This window comes from Plectropomus leopardus, chromosome 20 (genome assembly GCF_026936395.1).
Source record: "Plectropomus leopardus strain MGB_pleo_1.0 chromosome 20, ASM2693639v1, whole genome shotgun sequence".
In the NCBI taxonomy this organism is placed as follows: domain Eukaryota; kingdom Metazoa; phylum Chordata; class Actinopteri; order Perciformes; family Serranidae; genus Plectropomus; species Plectropomus leopardus.
The window spans coordinates 14,712,977-14,735,938 of NC_142195.1; the positions used below are offsets into that span (position 1 = coordinate 14,712,977).

The 22,962-nt window shown below is 39.5% G+C and overlaps 1 long non-coding RNA gene across 1 annotated transcript in view; it reads left to right on the forward strand.

The window, feature by feature from the left end:
- LOC121959610 (uncharacterized) overlaps positions 1-22,962 on the forward strand; it is a 104,637-nt gene that overhangs the window by 67,572 nt on the left and 14,103 nt on the right. The window contains exon 14 of the long non-coding RNA XR_015775224.1: positions 16,833-16,930. This is a non-coding gene — a long non-coding RNA (uncharacterized LOC121959610). The remainder of the gene's footprint in view (positions 1-16,832; positions 16,931-22,962) is intronic.

Sequence of the window (22,962 nt, forward strand, 5' to 3'; positions counted from 1 at the left end):
TTTCCCATCAGGAAGGGCAGCAGTGACTCTGTAGAATCAACCACATTTCATGGAAGTATAATGGGAGAAAGTACAGTGATGTCTCAGTATAAAAACAACTGCTTTCATGTAGCTGTGTTTCCATAAAAAAACAACAGCTTTTTGTAGCACTATCTCAGGAACAAATGCAGTGAGGTCGCTGTAAATAAACCAACTACTTTTTGTGACACTATCCTGGCTAGAACAGCGGCAATGTCTTTGTAAAAAACATCTGCTACAACAACAGTGAAAGGTTGCTATTAAACACCCACGTTTGCAGGCGAAAAATCTGCTGGAAACACAGCAGTGACTTGTTGGTCTTGAACAGTGGTCTGCAGCTTTGCAGGTGCCTCACTTTGTTGTCATGCCATTCACCATCCTCTCCACCCCCAGCTGACAAAGTCAGCTCATATATTATGTTAAACATTGGTAGGTGCTATTATGATTTAGTACAGAAATCCATTTGTTAAAGGTTCAGTTTACCCAAATCATGAAGTTATATCTGCTAAAATTTTGAGGTATCTGGAGATTTTTTGCCACAATTCCAACTCAATCAAAATTGAACTGAATGATATGTGGTGCTCAAGGCATTAAAAAACAGCCTACATACAAGCACTTTGAACAGTGCCCCCTCTATTCATAAAAAATCCAAAGACCTTGAATTGAAAAATCTTTTCAAATGGAGGTCTGTGGAACCACTGTAACCATTAATTGAAGTACCATATTTAATGTACCACTCTCTGTTTATCTTAAACCTCTAATTAAAGTTGAAAAGTTCTTTTTGTAACTTTTTTCTACATCTGACCTTTTTTTTGCACAGCCCCCTCTATGTGACTGGCAGCATGTGTGGGTTGTTGGTGTCTCTTGGACAGAAACTCTCGTTTTTGTGTCAGTCTGTTGCTTAGTGATCCTGCTGGTTCTTGGCATAGGAGTGCATGCTGTTTCCCTCATGACTCCAGATGTTTTGTGTCATCATGCCTCTGATTGTTGCTTCTGCTATAGCCAGTCCAGGCACTCTGACTCTTTTCAAAAATGTTTTCATTTTTACTTTCTTCTCTGAGAATATCAGAGCACTTTCATACAAGTCAACATAAAGGATTCACCATTTTTTCTTTCTTTTTAAAAGGCATGCTCCAATAAAGGCTAAGATGGTGATATTTTACAGACATTTTATAAATATATTCCATATCCTATCCAAAGGTAAGTCTATCATTAAAGTTTTTGGACGTTTCCATTCTCAATAAGAAATAATTCTGCCTCTCTTATTGGCGACTGGGTTTTGACTTGCTATTTTATTATGGCATAGAATATTTAATCAAAACACACATCATTTGACCCAAAATCAAGATAGCATCGTGTGCAGTTTTTCAGGGTGTCAAATTACATTTCTTTTATAATTCCTAACAGTACACATCACATTCTCTGAAGCCTACTTTTACTTACATTACCAACATTGTGTGAAATTGTATGCTGATGACAGAACTTTCTCTACTCTTTAGTCCTATGCAGACTAATCTGTTAGCCAATGTATTACTTGCAGCAGTCTCATAGCAAGTATGCAAGTAAACATGGCAAACATGACTTAACATCAGACACTTTTTTATGTCATCAACTATTCCTTTGATGAAACGACATACTGTAGGGAGGATGTGGATGTCTAGTGTTGAGTTCATAATGGATGTGGAAGTGCTGTGAAGCATGCTGATTTTCTTTGGAGTGCTGCCCGCTTTCTCTCTGTGCCCATGTTATCCAGTTGAGTTGTACTCACAGGATGCACCGTGGCCTCGAGCTTTGGAGCCAGCTCGCAATCTGTAGAAATAGTTTCAGCATTTGGTCTATTTTCTTACACGAGCCGCTAGCGAATGTGGCAATTGTCTTTTATGAACAAAGTAAATGATATATTATGATATGAATGATCTGATCATGATAAAATATTAATTCCATGCTTTCACGCAGTTGTCAGTTAAGTCTAAACAGATAGCGAAAGAGATGAGCAGATTTAAGAACATAGATCTCAGGCCTTTGTGTCATTAGAAAAGAGCAAAGGAACAGAATTGCTTGCTAACAGGTGTGGAGAAATGTGCTTCTGGTGTGAACCGCTATGTGGCTGCTGACAGGCCATTTCGTGCCTTAGGTGGCACTGTGGGCAGCTGAGCAACAGTTTTTTGGCACTGGAATTTGCTTCCAGTGAGAACATGGCATAAAGCTACCCTGCAGCATCTACATGGATGTTGAGTTTCTGTTTACATCCAGTGTAACTTACCAAAATGCACTATATATATTAGGAGGCTTAAAAATGTACTGAATTCATTTCTTCTCTCACAAAACATTTACCTCTTTACAGTTTTCCTTTTCCCTGCCTTTGGTGGCACATTGCTGCCTGTCTTGCTCCATTGCCACCCCTTTTGTTTTAGTGGAATATTGTGAAATCACATGGTGATGATATACCTTAAAATTGTCCTGTGTTCTTTGACCTATCCACTACCCCAACCTGTCTCTTTCTTTACTCCGTCAGTGAATTGGTGTTGTGTAGGGCTGTACCTGACTCACAATCACACCAGTGGAATTGAATTTGACTGCTCAATACAAATATCTGACGATTAATTTTCTTTTCATTACAAAGTTTTAAAGTTTAACAGGGCTCCGTTCGGTTTAACAGTAGCAATAATGTAATATTGTTAACAAGCTAATGGTGCTTATGGCAGATTGCAAATGTGCAACATCACTTTTTGCTGACACTAGTTATCAACAAAAGCCATAGACTGTATCATATTAACCTGCTGTAAGCTGTAAATTCACTACTTCTTACCCTTATAATGCTGTCTCTCTCGTCCTCTGTGCCACTGCAGCATGTCTGCAGCTGCAAAGAGTAGCATGGAAGTCAAGAGTACTTACTTCGCAGCAAAATCTGGAGACCAAAATGTCTCCAAAAGTACACTGCATAGTAAAAGAATGCCTGCCTAGTCACGTGATTGCATTCTGTCTGATTACTTGGGTTATACATGAATTACTGACTCATGATTACATTGGTGATATAAGAATTATGGTGCATTACTTTTCATAGGTATACTTAGGAATAGTGCATGAGTACAGCCTGATCATTTTCACTCGCGTCCATGCTGCTTTCTACAGTTTACTAACCCAGTTTTCTAGCGCGTTTGTGATGTTGAACATGACACACCAACACAGAAAGGCATACTTGTCTAGTGGGAATGGTAAAGGAGTCTATCACCTATTTTTTAGCAGATTTTCCCACCTTAAAAACTGCATGTAAGCACTATTTTTTAGTGTAAACCTCAGTAGTCCCCATAAGGACTGCTTAGTCTTCCCCATCCAGGTGATACAAAGCATGGCATTGACTCCACTTCTGTCTCCAGACATCTACAATATTTTTTCAGTCTTTATAACTGCATTAAACGGTGCTGGAAATCAGTGTGTCCCATTTGTCAGGGCTTTTTACTAGAGGCTCCTGACGCTTCAGTCCACAGATCATGAACTCAATTAAAGCAGGCAATTTGTGTTAAATTTATTATGCCAAGGCTGCGCAGCCATTGGCTCAGAGCTCGTCAGGCCTCACCTTTATCACCCTTAGTAGTGCAGCCTGGTCCCAGAGAGGTCTCCGGTCATTTTTGTTATTGTTCCTTTGATTTATTTCCCTCATAGAACAGAAACTGGCCAGAGACTGCCCCACTGCCCACTGAGAATAAAATAAATTACTGCTCTATTATGAGCTCTCTTATCCTCTGATGACAGTATTATGAAGGAGGAAGATATACTGACATATTCAACTGTAGAAACTTGCTCTATGCTCATCTGATAGCAAAATGTATGTATAGAAAAAGCCAGTGGAAGAGGACACATGCTATGCAAAACATTTTTACCTCAGTTTCTATAAAATATAATAGACTGTCATTAATATCTCAGTCATTAAATATTCGTCCCATTATACCTTTACCATGTATTTCCACAAAGTATGCATTAATCATTCTGTATGCACATTTATTTTACTTGTAATTTCACATGTAATGGGCCAACGTTTTGGTCTGAAATAAACACATTAACAGTAATTTTTCACATTCTCTTTGATTGCCACAGGATAGCTTTAGAGGCAGTGCTGGGAAGCAATCTCATGAATACAAGAGTTATTTAACAAATACTAAAACAGTCTGCAGCCCAGGAGGGGAGGAGACTACGGTATTGTTCCATTTCAAGCCTGTCAGTCTGACTGATGACTTCTGGGCCTCACATCATCCCTCTCTTTCTTTTCATTGTATTTATGATTTGAAGTAGAGGAATTACAACACAGAAGGTCTGCAGAGTCTCCTGCATTTATTTTAAATCCTCCTTTCACTGTCAACCGCAGGTAGCCACTTCTTTCGTCTGAAGGACATATGAGTTTAAACTAAAATATAAAAACACATGAAAGAGCTATACAAGCACTTGTGCGTTTTAATCAGTTTTTGTAGTTATGTATGCTCTACAACTTCATAAACATTTCAAAGCATGCCACAGTTAGATCTTTTCCCTACCCTTCAGGCAGTGATTCATGCTTTTTATGCAATTCAGTAAAGGTACTGCACAGAAATCAAAGGCTTGAAACTTGCTTAACATAGCTAAATCCATCACAATGAGCTTAATTTCTGGTTTTGTTTTGCTTAAAGCTTCACTTCCTCATTGTGACCATGCATTGACTTGAAAAGTTTGCAAGTGTAGTGAAATCACAGCCCTGCAAGTTCTGAAATCTCAGAGCTGTTTGCTGAACAGCATTTGATATCTTAACTATGGTGACCCAGAATGGCATAAAATAATCTGCCATATTGAAAGGTATAGAATGCAATATTTTCAGGTACTGTTTTTAGACAGCAAAAGGGGAAGTAAAAGCCAACCACAGATTCACTCCTGTTTGAAGTTTCGCCTCGCTTTTGCATTGCTATTTGCTTTTTTTCAGGTGCCTCTTGAATACCTACTATTTATGGTCTGGCAGCTGATTAGTGCGTTTTCTTAAAAACCTCACCTCACATGAGTGTTCTGGGAGTACACGCCTGTAAACCTACCAAACAAAGAAAGTAACAAATACAGGCAGAGGGCAGAGTCTGTGCAGAAAAATACACCACCACACACTTATAATGGGTTTTAAGTTATGATTTAGAGAGATTACTTCTGTGTGAGTAATTTAAATAGTATAAGCATTTAATGCTGTGTAAACTGTGTAGCTTTGATGCATTGTGGTGACAGACCTCTCACAACCATCTTTCATCTGCATTCCTAACATTTCCAACAAAAACACAACTTTCTTATTCATTGTCCACTATAATCAATTACTGAACATAAATGAGTTTCATCAAGTGATTTTCTTGCTTTAAAGAAATTAATTGATGCCCTCGGCTGCCTGGAAGTTTGTAAAAATTCAATAATCCATCATAGACATTGTAGTTTGCTATAGGAAATTTCTTATTGCATGTGTGATTTATTAATTTTACAACCCAATTGGCTGATTTTTTTTTTTTTTGCACATTGTATATTTTTGCACACTATGAATATGTGTGCAAAAATGTACATTATTTTGCAGCAGATAAGTTGAAACAAAAATGGCTTGGTTATGGTTTGGAAAAGATCGTGTTTGGTGGTACAAAAGCTATTGGAAAAGAAGGGACTGGTCAGTGAAAGACACCCAGGTTTGGTGCTACAAACGGTGTAAATGCCATGATGGTTTGCTAAAAAATAACTGGTGCTGTTGGTTTCAAACAGTGGTTGGTAGCTTGAATGGCATGTATAAAGAACATACCATACACAGCCCTGTCCTTTATTATTATTATTTAAAATTGTTAAAACGCTAACTTAGATTTTCCTTAAAAAAAATGTGCTGAAAATAATATAATGCATTTAATATTTTGCCTTTTATCAACACTCATCATCAGTCACACCTACAATCTTCCCAAAGTCAGTCTGTCCCATGACAGAAACATGACACATAATGATGTGCTCTTTAATTTTTCCCCAGACAACATTAATGGGATGTGATGGTCCATCGAGTTCTTGTCCTTCTAATTATCACCCCTTCAGTCCCTCCTTCTTCAAGCCAAACTGTAATTTGTTCTTCCGAGGGGGAAGCCTGGAAGAATAAATGTACAATATTCAGTATAAAGAAAAAAAACTATCAAACTGCAAAAATACTATTTTGTATATTTTTTTCTCTAAAGCTGTATAGATAGAAACCCAAGTTTGCAAAAACAGGAATGCAAATCAGAGCAATCCCCAAAGTCACAGGGAAAGCATGTACTCTATACAGAGCTGTCAAATGAATGATCACACATGAGCACACACATTTACTTTTTTATTGGCAAAATAAATAGAAGATGTTAAGTCATTTTAAAATACGCAGGCACACATGCATGTTTGCGTGCCAACATGTGTGTGCACCCACCCGTTCACACACACAAACACACATGCAGACTGAGGCATTGCATTAAGGGAGAGACCCATCTGGTAGCTTGTGCAAGTGTAGCACTCGGCGGACCCTGATTTCATTATCTCAGCGTGTTCTCCGTGACCCGGAGAAAAGTGACATCTGATTTACCTCAAGATCAATTTGTATGTAAATCAGTGAGAAACTGGAGGGCAACAGAGGGGTGGCGTAACAAAAGCTGTTTTTGAGTCTGCGAGCAGGTTTGTGAATTTGGTCGACGCAGCGGTCCCCACAGAGACACTAATAGAGCTCATTTAAGTAATAGGACCCTTTGGTCCACAGGGCAGAGTCTCTAAAGAGAGCCCTGCACAAACTATACTGTCACATTACATTCAAGACCAGCATGTTAGTGTAAAATTCATGTTATTTGCCATTTAATGCTCACATAATAGACCCATTGCAAGGACTCTGCATGTCAGTACATTAATAAAAACCTCCACGGTGCCTCTCAAAGTGCAGAATCTGTGACCGTCTTATAAAAATGGATGGCATCGGAGAGAGGTCACATGCTAATCACTCCACTGTCTTGCCAAGTGGTTGCGGCGGCCGTGCAAACCAGACATTGCCGACACTAAAGCCCCTCTGTGTGGCTGTAAAAGATTACAGCCACATTGAGAGGACACATTATGTCTTTGGTGATGAATGTCTCTGCCTCACAGATATTTTGGTCAATTTCCTCCTCTTTGATTTGAGACCTGATCAGGCTCTCCTGAACTTTAATGGTTCACATAAGAAGTGTCAGTCGTTGCCTGGAGGCTTGTGCTCTTCTCCGCCACCTGCAGACAGTATCTCATTAGCTAATATTTTCATGTTATTGTTTAAAATTCCAATAACATTCAATACAATAGTCATGGAAAAACAATTAAATTTATATATATATATATTTAATTCAATTCATTTTATTCATTTCAGTTGATTCAATTCCTGCTGCTGGGTTGCTGGCAGCTTGTTCTCTTCCTCACTACTAAATTCTAAATCAATCTCGGTAGAATAATGATTGAATTCATTTTGTAAATGGGAGAAAAATGTTTGAAGAAAATATTCACTATAGTAGACTAAACATTGTAATAGCTTGAACTTTATTGCAGCTACTATTATTAACATTATCTCAGTTAATTTGAAGAGATAAAAAGAATTATGATGACTGTTATGCATTTGGACATTATATAAACCTTAATACACAATACCAAAAAAATGTCATGATGGGATTACATAAATGTACAGTGTTGCTTCAAGGCAGCATTTTAACAATTTTGTTACTTAATTTTAAGCATAATAACTCATGTTTGTTAAGTTATAAGTAGCCTATTATTATTATTTTTTTCCCGATTGTAAAATGACAGAAAAAGACATTTTTAGACCATTTCTGTGGAGAGAGTGAATGGAGCTTAACCATGTAAGGAAGGCCCCCAAAAAGTGATGCAAAATGGCCTCCAGAGAATCATGTGGCAATATAAACAGTGCTATTGATTTCTTTAAGGCCCTGGTATGGAGCCAGATTTTTCATAGTACTGCATCATAATTAGAGTGTATTGTGTGAGTGTAAATTGCCAAAACTGTGTTTGTTACCTGGAGGCAACATGGTACCGTAGGAGGTTAAGTAGTGACCTCTGTTGACTGACACAGAGGAGACCAATAGGAAAGACTGACTGCAGCAACTCAACAAGGGGAATTAGATTGACTGTATATAACAACGGGTATGAAAATATCATTACAATCTGACTTTAGAAAGGTCGTATGAGGTTTAACCTGCTCTGTCTGATACCATTTCTTACAGATCAAACAGACTTTCAAAAAACTATAACTGGCTTAAAATGTAATATCTGTATTTATAACTCTTTTACATGTGGACGCGTGCACGCACCCACACATCCGCCTTCAAATTGTCATATCAAATATGAGCTCAGGACTGCCCCGCAAAATTGCATCTATAAATTATGTTGAAGGTAGTTTCATTTTATCTGCAAAGCGAAATGGTCTTGCTGGCCAATCAAAATCTGCCAATCCCAGGGACACAGTCATATAAAAGCTCTTTCTATTATTAAATGGGTATATCATCTCTGGCCGACACTGACAGTTTAGATGACAATGGCTGCATCACTCACAAAACACCGTTAATTTCTGGGTAAGGGAGAGTTGCTTATAGAGCTTTGCAATGTTTTGCAAAATAGAAGTTGGTTGGCTTTAGTAACTGAGCTGTCCATGCTTTTTAGTAATAGCAATAAATTGGCATTATTCTTTGAGTTAGTCTGAGTATCAATTATTATTCATCATTAGTGATATGGATCCAGCTTACAGCAGTTGTGAACTAAGAGAATTTGGGAGTAGAAAGAGGCTGTTAAGGGAGTAAAGTTAATTAAGGATGGGAGATTTTTTCCAACATCTCATTTTGTTCATCTCAAAGCTTTTTGATGCACATTTGCTTCATTTAAATATCTGCTATACTGTATATATTGAAGTGCACCTTGGATGTGTGTAATTGTAGCCTACACACATTTTCAGGCCCGAAATGAAGCGCACCCTTTCCTCTACCATTGTATTAGACTGTTCTGTAGAGCCTTACAGAATACAGGCACAGCGGACCATGTCCTCCTCAGGCCATTTAACTCCTCAGATACCACTCACTCTCCTCCACCCAGGGGATGTACCAGTGCTCCATGGCTGCCCTCAGCTGAAAGGAACATACTGTCGCAGTGACGCGCACACACACACACACACACACACACACACACACACACACACACACACACACACAGTGAAAGGGCTGAAAGCTGATGATGACCTATTTCACTTTATATCTTCCATAAATTACTCCATTAACATCTCTGTAACAGTGCTAGTAAAGGCAAAGGATTCAACAGCTACTTCTCAGGACTGACCGAGCACACAGGTTATGGCCCATCACACAAGAGCGACTAGGTCCAACCTCTGCATCGCCTCTCTCTTCATTTTAGTATCTGCTCCCTGATTGAGAGAATGGACTCTGTGCAGTAGCTGCGTGTGTGTGTGTGTGTGTGTGTGTGTTGAACTGAAGTTGCTTCAGAGAGAAAGGAAGTGATTCTCCGTGTGAAAATGGATGGACAGTATTAATCCAAACCAAATAGAACTGAGTTCAACAGAGAAGGATTTTGTCTGGTTTATGCAATAAAAGTCACACACTGTACTTATGTGGAAGTAATTTATTGAGACACCGGTTCATAGTGGGTGGGAATAGGTTTAGAAGTGAAGAAAGATGTGATGGTTAGTATCAGTATACAAGACATAGAGCTGAGAGAGGTTGCTGTGTAGAGTAAATATTTGAATATCTATGGGATTTGTTGCACTCACAAAGATTAAGAAAACATAAAGATACTGGGGCAGTGTATTGGCAAGAAAATTGTGATTTAATTTTTGTCATGAAACAGGGGTTACAATTCAATATGTTGTGATACTTTAAGCAAGGCGATATATTGTGGCTTTTATATGTAATTTTGGGAGAAACAGAATAAAGAACACACTATCATATCCATTAAATGTAAATTAAAATGGAGTTTACGTTTTCAATGCAGTCAGAATAGTTGGATCTGCTTTTGTACTTAATGCACCACAGTCTCTGTTACATACTAATGATATGTTGTTACACTGCAGTCGGGGGTTTAAAGAATAATGCACTGACGTCACCCATTGGTTTGTGAAATCCTGTTTTGAAGCCTTGAGTTCCAAATTTTGGCTGTTGCCATCTTTTTCTTGGGGCCACAAGTGACTATTTTTGGATGAGAGGTTTGAGTGGTGGAGGACCAAGTGGTGGATCTGATTCATAGACTCTGGCAACAGAGACTGTCTGTCGTCTGTCGACCTGTCGCTCCCTTATTTTTTCCAAATTTTGAAATTAACTATAAAGACCAAACCTTTTTGTACCAGATAAACATGTTTATCTATGCTGTAAAGTTGGCCATTTTAACATGAGTTTTTATGGATTGACTGGCTTTTGGAGTCAGCCTCAGGTAGCCGTTCATTATTCACTATTTTGTCACTGTCATAACTTTGCCATATTTAGTGTGCATCTGACATGTCATTTTTAGAATTCATTTTGTAAGAATATGTAGTACTTAATTATAAAAATGCTACATTGTACTGTGTGTTTGATTTTAGTGGAAAACTGTAGAACAAAGAACAAAGGAGAGAAACAAAAGAAGAGCCGACCTATACATTTTTCTCCTCGACACTCCAAAGAATTAATCTCTCAAACTGTTTTGACAAGTGACCCTGTGGGGGGCTGCTAATGTTATGGCAAGGGACCCTATTTAAGTAGCCCACATCTTCGCTTTTTTTTTCCCCTCTCCAAACTGAGTGATCTAATTATTGCATGTTAAATGGGCATCTGGTAAATGGTGCATATAATGATGCGCTTCCACAGAATTAAGTGCCTGCCTGTCCTGCTGCTGGGGCTAACACACAAATTGGCCTTCTTCTGTTCTCTCCTCCCTTTTTCTCCTCTCATCCCTCATTTGAGTTCTGGGGGTAACCTCTCGTAGAGACATGCCTCAGGTTCTCCCTGGATTAATGACAACAGACTGAGGTGAGTTTTGGTCTATAACCCCCGTCACTATGGCTTGGGCAGAGGGAAGAAGTGCAACCAAGTGCAAAAGATGAGTGAATTAAATCTAGTATAAAAGACATTTATATTTATTAGTTATTTTGCAACACTAACAATTATTTAAGTCTGATACTTAATTTGCATGATAATGTAAAGGCACTTATGATTCAGATCATATTGATTGACATTTGAAATATTTCCGTTTGTTTCTGGTATCCAACTTTCTGGACAAGAATTACTGTGAGATCCAGTTTTGTCAGCAGGCCATGCCTCCCCCCCCATCCTTCAGACTTGGCTCTGCTGTGTAAATATCAGCAGCGAGCATCATGTCTGCTCTGTTTCAGTAAAGCCTCAGCTACGTTGCTGACATTTATCTATATCTGCTGCCAGAGAATAACCTTTCTGAGTTATGAGAGGGTGTCCAGGCCTGCCTGTTTAAATGTCGTAACACATAAGTTCATTATAGGGCCTCTGGGGACGAGGCTTAAGGGCCCAGTCTGTGATCCAAATGTAAATAAAAGCGTAGCCCCCCCCCAGCACCACCGCCGACATTCAAAACACCAGACTGGAACCTGCTATCACTACCAAATAGATCGACAACAGCAATATTGATGTTGTTAAAGGATCAGTGTAGCAAAATCACAAAGAACATATTTTCACACTTACCCTTAGTGGTAATTTTGGCACCAGATAAATGGGCACACAGCTGTTTGAGCTCATCACTGAGTGGGTGTGCTGTGCTGTGGCTTTGTGTGGAGACATGCTTTGTCTTTTTGATTTAGATCCATAATTCATGTTTGTGCCTTCAGGGGGTGCTATTTTACCAATCACTATGGAGAATGGCTAAAAAAAAAAAAATCTGCCCTCTCCTCATGATAGAGACAAGAAGTGGCAACATTTTAACTATCTCAGTACAAATTTTTATAGAACTGTTTCTCACAATGAAAATATTAATTAAATTCCTAAAGAGAAAGCTCCACACTTTCCTCCTCACTGCATTATTGTACAATATAATGGCAGTGTTTCCTCTTGCCTGCATGCCCTGCCTGGGCCTCTTAGCTTTTCAGAATAAAACCAGATCACATGACCTTCATCTTTGTGATTGATGACAGGCAGTGAGGGATTTTGCGTATGCTTATTGTCTCATTATTGGACATGACCATTAATCACAAGTCAAATTATACATCATTAAATATGACAAGATGATAGGATAAAGAGTATCAGGGCATTTATTAACATGTATAAAACAGATGCAGTATGTGTTTTTGTCCGTGTGCATGTAGAAGAGAGATTAGATAATAAATGACAGCTACATGCAATTTAAAAAAAAAAACATTATTTAATCTTCATAACATTTAAATACAAAAGAAGAGCAAATAATTCAAGTAAATAGACTGGTAGCAATTAATTTATATTTCAATAAGAGGTTCATACGTATCAGTAAATTCAAGCACTTACAACTGTGCCCATGGCAGATGGGCAATAAAACCTCCCATAAAACACTAAGCATACTATAAATGTTTCACAGTTGTGTTTCTTAACCCCCGGTATGTGTGGTTCATAACTCGGTGGTGTCATTTCCACAAGAAGTTCCAAACTGACCACTTTATGGAATAATTTGTGTTCTGACCCCACAGTATAAGCCATCTCCTCAATCATTCTATCACTCTATGAAACCTTAAAATATACAGCTGACTTATCAAATCATTTGGAATGAAAGTGATATCATCAGAAGTAAATACTTTTCTTTTTTTAACAAAAAGCTAGAGCACTTTTAATTTTTGAACAAAAAGCAACAGCCGGGTGACCAAGCCTGAGTCGTGTGGTGCTTGTCGTCTGTCTTGTGCCATGTCTGGCCTGGTTGGCGGGCCCGGGAGCGACTGGGAAGCGAGTGGGGCCGAGGATGGGCAGACTGGAGCTGTACACTCCACTGCCTCTGCATGCTGAGGACAGCTGACAAACGCTGGTATTAAGACAGACACATCAACGGTCCAAAGTTACGGAGAGGTGAAGCTGCTCCAAAAACCTGCCTGTCCCCCGCTACATGTCTCACCTGTCTCCTGTATGTGCAGCCAAGTCTACTGGCAACATGCTGCATTTGGACCTGCACGAGTGCACAAAGACAAAAGGATATACAAAGCTAAAATGTACACACAAGGAGGTATAGCAGCCTAGTCGCAGTGTGCAGTTTCTGCAAACCAGGAATATGCTTCATTTGCATTTTTCATATGTATCATGTCAATGTTTTTAAAGTGATGTTGAATTTGAGCTGACTTTGTCATTTGGGTGTGCAGGAGATAGTGTATGATGTGACACTTAGTAAGCAGTTGCCAAGCTGTAGACTGCTGTTCTTGACCAACTAACAACAAAAAAGGTTGTGAAAATGTTTGCTGTGTTTCTGGTGAATTTTTAGGCATTAAAGGCCGCTTATCCTGCCGGGATAGTGGCATAAAAAGCATATTTTTTTGCAGAGACATCACTGCTTTTCCTGTCATAATTAAACAAGAAAAGCAGTGTTTTTTAGACATCACTGCTTTTACTGCCAGAATAGTGGCATGTAAAGCAGTTGGGGGTTTTTTTAAACTTTTTTTTTGCTGCTGTTTCTGTTGGGATAGTGGCACAAAATAGTAGATAGTTGTTTTTTTTTTTGCAGAAACATTGCTGCTTTACTGTCAGAGTAGTGATACAAAAAGTGGTTGTTTTTCTACCAAGACACTGTTTTGCCTGCTGGGAGAGAGACATAAAAGTGGTTGTTTTTTGCAGAGACATCACTGCTTTTTCTGCTGGGATAGTGGCATGAAGGTGGTTATTTTATTGCTGCTTTTCCTGTCAAGATAATTGCATTAAAAGCAGATGTTTTTTGTTGTTCTTGTTTTTTAGCAATAACATGGCTGTTTTTCCTGTCTGGACAGTGGCACAAAAGCAGATGTTTTTACAGAGACTTTGCTGCTGTTCCTGCAGGGATAGTGCCCCCTAAGCCAGGTATTTTAAACCAAGACATGATCTTTTCTTAACCATAACCAAGTGTTTTTTGTGCCTACTCCTAACCATGCGTTAACCACAGTGTTCTAACAACATAAAGTTTTGACATATCCACTACATGATAAGGTGCAGATGTAATGTATGCATTGTGTGCAATGCCAGCGCCAACATTTTTTCTGGCGAGCTGGTTGGGTATAGCTACAGACGAGCAGGCAGGGAGGCGGCCAAACACACACACAGTTAAAGAAAAGAGTGGTACACACCAAACAGCCTATCACAAAGTCTGTTAGTCATGGTCCAATAGGACTGTTGTCCTGACCACATGTTCTGACCACATGTATTGACCATATCTGTTGACCTGAAGTGCTGCTTGCATGGGGTTCACTGACTGTGCTGCCACACTGGAATGGATTAGGAGACAGCAGGCCTAACAGCTTGCTTTGGTGCTATCCTGCATGGCTGCCATCCTGCCTTGAGCACTGCAGATGCCACCTCACTAGTGGGTATTAGGAATGGGTTGTGAAAGGTGATGATACTTCACTGCTAGCAGACCCCAGCTTTAAAATAAAATGTAACTGGTAATAATAGCCTTTTATGATGATTATAAAGCTTTTATCATGTAAGGCTGAACTATACTATACAGTGAAGGTTAAATATGAATGTGATACAAGTTATATTATGTCACAGTTCAAATATGCCACATGCAAAAAGCCAGCAAAGTATGTTTTTACCGACCTAATAGATATTACACAAGCATTATATTCCACAAGGGAACGTCTTGTGGAAGAATTCGGAGCTCAAGGTCGTTCAGGTTTACAGCACACACAACAATAACCCACAACAAACAAACAAGTCCAACATAGTAACCGATGCTCCACTCCTGCCTTTGATACTTCCTCATGGGAGTCTGTATGTTTGCACGCACGACCGGTAAAGATGCCTTAGCTGTGAAGGTCACCTTCACTGGCTTCCCCAGGTTTTTACCTGCGCTCCACTAGCGAACATGAAATCCATCACCTGGCACCACCATGGTAATAGACTCATTTTTTTCTGGCGGCTGGTTGTCGGGGAGATTCACGAGGGACACAGGTGTAGTTCCCGCGCAGTGAATAATTGACCCGGTGCCAGGGGGGGAGATGGGGAGGTCATCACTGCCAATGACAAAGAGGACACCCCTGAGCCTGGACCTGTCTTTGTGAATGGGAGGGAGAGGCAAGAGGGCACGGGGCAAAAAGACTGAAGGAGATCATTAAAGTTGGCATGGAGGGGGGAAAGAGAGGAACTTGGATGACAGGAAAAGTGTTATTTAGAAGAAAACAGGAATGGGAATTGACAGATTACATAAAACTGGCTAAGTAGGAAAGAAAAGAGACACAAATGTTAATGGTTAACATGATTTTTCATTTGATTGTTATTATATAGTAAGCTTGCAAAGTCTTAAGTGTGTGAAATTTGTGGTTATTTAGGGTAATTAAATGTGTGATGCCAGCGTGTATAAAGACAGAAGGCAGAATCACTTGCCAAGCAGCATTACTTTATAACTGCCACTGCTGAAGAAAAAAAACAAAGCTGCATCCACCGTTTATTTGATTTAGCACATTACACAAAATTGCAATGGCTAGAATCTGCCTTATGAAAGTTTTATCAGTTCAATTACTCTTTTTATCTCACCAGTGACTAAACATCAAGATGATGAAATTGGCATTTTGTGTTGCACTGTTTATTAAACAGGCAGTTATCAGTATACAGCACTTAACCTTGTACAGTAAAGAAGGAAAAAAAAGCACAAACTTGCAGCCAATTCAAAAGTGGAGAGTCAACACAGTTATTTTCCCAGCAGACCAGAGAGCGGATATTACTCGATGTGTTGTGGATATTAAGGTGCAGTCTGGTCTTACAGTGTATTTACCCACAGGGCACGGGGTCCTTGCATCTACACATGTGATGTTTGAGCTCCAGGGCCAGGCAGAAATCTGTGCATGGCAGCAGAGCTGGCACACCATCTGAAAATGATGTCAGAGCCACGGTGCTGTCCTTCTGTTCACATCTCAGACAGCCTTCTCCTGTCTTTCTTTTCTTCCTTTGTTTTTTCTTTTCTTTTCTTTCATTGTTTTCTTTTTTCTTATTTTGCTCTTTCTTTGTTTCCTTGTTTCTTCCTTTCTGTCTTTCTAATAATGATTAACTCCTTCAACAAGGTTTTAAATAGATATGTCCCTGCGACCCTGCTCAAAGACATTAAGTTCATCTCTTATATAAATACAAATGTAGGTGTAGATTTTGGGTGGGACACAAGAGACACATCCCCCTCAATATTTAGGACATGTGCATTTGCACCACTGCCCGTCACCCCTGCCCCAAGAGGAATTCGATTTTGACAGATTTAAAGGTATTTACACCAGACTAATGCAGAAAAGGCACAAATTGGTGCTTAAAAGTTTGCCAGAATGCAAAAAATTAAAGGTTAGGTGGATAGGATTTAGGGGGATTTATTGGCAGAAATGGAAAATAATATAATGAGTATGTTTTCTTTTGTGTATAATCACCTGAAAATACAATGCTCATGTTTTTGTTACGTTAGAATGAGCCAATAATATCTACACAGGGAGCATGTCCTCATCTACAGAGATCACCATGTTGTACCATCATGTTTCTACAGTAGCCCAGAACGTACAAACCAAACACCGGCTCTAGACAGGGCCATTTGTGTTTTTGCATCACTGTAGTTTGCTGCCTCTCTGTGATGAGTAGCTTCAGAATATCACTGATTTTTGTTGTGTTCTGTTTTTACAGGTTTAAATCCCCAGGACCATTTGTATGGGGAGGAAGAGACATCTGTGGATAATTCAGCTCCTGGCAGAAACCTCCTAAAGATACGGATCAAGAAAAAGGTGAGCACACATTAGCACGCGCTGGGCTAGCGGCCCCTCTGAGACAGCGTCAATAATTGAAACTGCGTTATTAAGTGTTTTTACCAGTTTTAATCACGTGGTCTGTTTGTTTGGAGAGGAAGAGACCTCTGCAGATAATTTGGTTTCTGGTTAGAAAAAAACCTCCTGAACAGTGAAGACAGAAGGAAATCTAACCAGTAGATGTTTCAGCTGCTTGCAGTTTGCAACAATCCTCACAGCTACATGCCACGGGATCTCCCTAAATCTTCCACATTGGACCTGTAATTAAGTATTTCACCGATATAAAGAAGGCCCTCACATAAAACTAAGTCCCAAGTCTCTTGATCCAACTCTATACTCATTGAGTCCACAGTGGGAGGCAACAAGAAAATGCAGTACAGTACAGCCTGTTGTTCAAGCAACAACCTGGGAGCTGGGGGGGTATGAGGTACATCTAGGCACTGGTTAGATTGAGGAAAGTTTACCACTGAACCAATGAAGTGTCCTCTTAAATGTTTGATGCTCAACATTTTCTGTCGGAGAACCCCTAAACCCTCCATTTCATCTGCCCTCCCAAATGTTGTAATATAACCTACGGCTCTAAATTCAAAACCTGTGATGACCTTTGCCTAAACCAATGTCATGAAAGGGCAAAATGCAACAATAATGACACCGTTCTTATTATTCTGGAGGTGCAGGTTTATTGTCGTAGCGAATACTTGTTGAATCATCTCCTTATCTAAGTCAGAGCAGGCCCCTTCTGCCCTTTACCTGCATCTAAACACCTGAGATGCTCCAGTGTGCACTCCAGCTACTGTAAGTAGATAACCGCTCTCTATAAAAGGGCTTTTGGGGAAAAAATAGGAACTATTCAAAAATAATGATAGCAATATTCTAAAAATTACTTGAGCTCAGAATTGCCCCTCTTGATTTAGGAGCCACAATAAAACCTGTGATTAATGGTGCTCCTAAATCCGTCTAGATTTTAAATATTCTGCGACTATTAATCAGTCTGAGAGCCAAATAAAGAGCTTCTCTTCGGTGTTGATCTACACCTTCTGCTGCTGTTCCCAAAGGTGTTATAATATAATTTGTTGTCCTTTCCTCCGTGTATTTTCTAGTATGCTGTTGCTGGAGGGGTTTTTTGGATACCAAGAGTTCTCTCTTGATTAAAACACCGGGTACATCCCTGCACTAGCTTATTCTCACACTGTGTTACATAACATGCTGCCCTAGGTAACTGAAACCTTCCCAGGTACATAATTGCCTTTGATAAGGAATTTGTCTCATCTGTGAGTATTAAAAGAAGTCAGGTGTTGGACATGATAATGAAGTGTTAAAGAATCACAGCTGACTCTCAGAGGGAGCGCACGTTCGCTCATCTTGATATGGAGGAAAAGCCTTGCCTGGCTGCCCAGAAGTCCTTCAGGTATCTGAATAATGATGATTAAAGTGACACAGAGTTTGGGTATTTTCTTTTCAGAGCTGTGTTAATGGTGTTTTTACATAATTGAGACCAAGGTCCTCCACTGCAGAGGCTTCATAATAAAATGTTCAATGTGTGCGGCTTTTCAAGGCCTGCTTTTCGCTCACTAATTCATCTTATTGTTGCAGTATATGTTTTTGCTGCAATGACTCAAATCTTCAGGGAGTCAAGTCTCACAGCCACAACCAGCCCAGATCCAGGACTGTGTATAGGCAATTCTCATGCACTGTTTGTATGTATACCTACAGAAATTAATGCACGAGAATTAATATATAACTGACGCAATCGTGAATCAGTAAGTCATGTTTATCCCACATAATCGGGAAGGCTGCGAACATGTGAAGATTGCGCTGATGCAAGTAAAGTTGGAAAGGTGTACGGGTCAAACAAACACAGGACTCTCCCCCAGGAGACTTGGGTTTATATACATGTGAAACCAAGTGAACTCTGAGTTATTTTAAGGTATGTCATCTTTTACTTAACCTAACCTACGTAACCTAACGTTAAGTATGTTGCATGACAACACCGTTTGAGGGGTGCTAATTTCACTGGATATCACATTCAGAGTACAACGCTGAAAATACAAACTCATCAAATGGCAGGAAATCTTTTGAGCAACAAAGTGTTGTCTGTTAGAAGCAAACAAGTATGATTTATTGTGATAGAGACAGGTCTCTTTCATTAAGTCAATGCCAACCATGTGAAATCAAAGACTCATTCCTTGTTCACTGACTGTGTGCTGCTCTACACCCAGCTCTGTCTCCTAGAAATTATCTTTATATACACCTAATTTGAAATAGAAAATACGTTTTTGAGGAAAACATAATACTGAGCACGTTACATTTACAGTTAACATAATGAGGAAATATTGTTAACCCTGGTAGCCAAATGACCTGGCCCAGCATCGGCCCAAACTCTCATAAAAAATAAGTCGAGCCACACTTGCCTCATTTCACTGAAAATCGGTGTGAATGATGACCCAGAATTGGGCTGAATAAACTGGCCCAATACTGGCTGGTGACAATGCCATCACTGGGCCATTGTCAAAAATGACCTGGCCTAGCACTGGCCCAAAATCAGCATGCCAGAAGAGATAAGCTGGGCTGCATCTAGTTTGCATATCAGCTGAAACTTAAATGACACCCCAGAATCGGGACAAATAAACCGACTCGATTCCGGCTGCCGATGCTGTCATTACTGGGAGTTTACGTATCTGGCAAGTTGCAAAAATGTTGACACTCAATGTATCAGAACAGAGGTAAGTGGGTCTGCATAGTGTCACTGTCTCAATCACTCTGCAGTTATTACCCAGTCATGTATGTGGGCACTCTATAAAGGGAGGTTGTTTGCTGTACTGTACTGTACTTCCACAATTGCAGTTTCATGTTACAGATCAGTGTTATTCTGACACTTTTCGGCTAATCATGAGGGGGCTGCTAACTATATTTGCCAACGTGAAAACACAAATGGTCCAATTTATAGCCAGTGTTTAGTTAGTCCATTGTGAACTATTGTAGAAACTAGTGGCGGTGCAACATGGGGCTCTGTGGCTCCCCTACATCCTTGTGTAGATATGAACAGCTCATTCTAAGGTAACAAAAATACAAGGATTCTTATTTGCAGTGGATTATACACTAAAGAAAATATACTAGGCCCCTAAATCCTACACACTGGACCTGTAAGTCCGACTTGATTTTAAATTTTAATTGTGATCTCGACAGACCTGTCAGGCACTCAAAACCATATTATATAGAAGTGGATTCTAATTTTTCCTCAAATTTATAGATTTCTGGTGCTTTAAAATCTGTTATCAAAAGAAAATAATGGCTCAAAGGATGCTGGGTAGTTTTATAGTAATCTTTATCACACACAGCACTCTTTATCATGTCCTCAGCTGTCTGTCTGATCACCAGCCACTATCTGCACAGATGTGTTGCGACACATACATTTGGCTCTTTTTCTGTGCAGAGCTGCTGGAGACCTCACACTGAGACAGCGTATGAAGAGCACCATCTTAGCTCCCCGCTTCCACTGAGCCACCAGCTGTAGAAATGAGTGAGGCAGGCTCTTCACAATAAGCTTATTCCACATGATTCTGCCAATCCAGGCCTGATAGTAATGCAATCTTTTTTTAAGAGGACGATACTGAGCTGCTGCTCTGTGGATATGCAGCTCACACGGGACAGACAGAACTGGCGCACTGTAAATTGGCCTGATCCTGGCTGCAGCTTTATCATGTTTGGCCACAAAAGCCGATTAGTGGATTTCACCCCAGTCTGGTAGAGCAGGGACAGTGTGGCTGTCTTAGCTCTGCTCCCCAAAGAAGTTTCTGGAAGAATCCAAAGAGCCAGCGCTCTGTGAAGGAACTGGAAGATGTGTGTAGTATCAGGGAAAAATGATGAATGAGGGAAATGAATCATTCCAACCAAACGGATGAAAGTGTTAGTCCTTCAAAGAGTTCACACTGATGTGCCACAACTGACTACTGAGAAATATTCTAATTCAATAACACTCAAATAATGTCAGTGTAGATATGTAGACATGCCTCTGATTATTTTATGGCCCTCTAGGCAGCCACATGTCTCTACACATTCAAAACAGTCTTGAGTGACTTACATGTGATAGATCATCACTATTTTCATGCTATTGCAATTAATCACAATACATATCTACACCCTTTAATCACTCGACATGTCATACGAAGTAAATGTGTCTAAGATATTAAGATATATGTTTTTAGAAGTAAATTTTAAACATCTAATGTAAAACAATGAAAATTAATGTGAACTTCCCTGGAAAAGTGGAAAATGCATTTTATAAACACTACATCATCTTTGGTAAATGATCAGCAACTAGAGAGGTGCAGATCTCTGCTAGGTGGCCACCTGGGCTGATCCCAACCACTCTGCCTTGTCTGTTTTTGATGGCCCTCTATGTAAAATATAAATACATGAGGATTCATGTATTTTTAATGACTACGACATAACCAAAAGTCTGAGATCCGTGTCATTCATAACTGGACTTTAAATTTCCAGTAGGCTACAGCCCAACAAAGTATGCAAAACAACAATTAACACAAATAGACAAAACACAAGGAAAAATGTTAATGCCCACTCACTTACTTGTAGAAACACAAATATTACATAAAATGACCAAATAATAAAAAAAAAAAAGACTACAAAATTGTGCAGGCAAAACTCAACAAAACCGGGTTGCAGCTGGTGGAATTGTTCTTCCAAGCCCCCTAAGTCAAAATGCCAGTGAAGATAACAACAAACGTACAAAAACAAACAACAAATAAACAACAAACAACCACCATAACAAACTAGGTATGGAATTAATCTGCAGATGCTTTGGTTCAAAATAAAAACAAACTTTTCGATGTTTGATTTGAGCGATGACAAAGGCCAAAATGTGGCTTGCTGTTTTTAGTAGAGCCGATTTCCGATTGGTCCAGTAGTTTGCGAGATTAGCTGCAGACAGACAGATGTGCACACTCACACACACATACACACTCACATGCACACGCACAATAGTAAATGTGTTACAGCATGCAAAAACACCAGTATAATCCTTTAAGTTCCCGAGCCATTTCCTCATCATTAGCATGTAGACCACATGCACACACACTTAGTCCCCACTGGCGCCTCAGCACTTGCTTAAAACCATACTTAATGGCATAGGAAAATATGTAATTCATTAGTAAACTTTGTGAAATAGAGTCATAAAAGTATTATTGATTTGCATCTTATTTGTTTGATAACAAAGCATTCCTATTTTTAACCTGTCTCCAGATATAGTCTCTTTGTGGCTACTCCAAACACATCTCAAACTGTTAAATAATACTGCATTTGCATGCAGTTTCTGCCCATGCATTGTAATTCCACATTATAATTAAATTGTGGGTTGTTTATTACTCATTATCTATGTGCCTAAATGGTCTTTCCTTGTTCTTAATTTTAATGAGGTGAAACAGAGTCTGAATCGCCCTTGAACTGGCCCTCTGTGATGGAGCAGCGTTATCTTTGGTGTGACTCAGACTAACATAGTGCGTCTCTGTGCATGAACATGAGCAACAGCTAAGACAGTTAAATTAACTGTGAAAATGCACACCCGAAAAGTCTCCAAAGAGTCTCATTATGTGAAACAGAGAAAATGAAGCTATTTACATGATTAGAGCTTGTTTTGGGTGGTCTTATGTGTCGTGTGCTTTGCAATACCTTTGTCTGCTCTGCAGATTATACCAATAATTAAAAAGATTATTTTCTGACTTTACACAGCTGTATTCCCATCTGCTTGTGCTCCCCAAAGAGCGGCTTTAATTGATAAATGCAATAAATACATTAGCTATTCAGACAGCAATGACCTAGCTCATCTGCATAAAAAGCAATGGTGGTATATTTAACCCTTTGAAACCTGGAGCAACATTACCCATCTTGTGCTGCTTTCAGACACCTTTCACAAGTATTTAAACCTCTAAACTCTGAGCAAATTAGTGCAATTTCCTTTAAAAACATGGGGGGGGGGGGGAGCAATGAGCAACTTG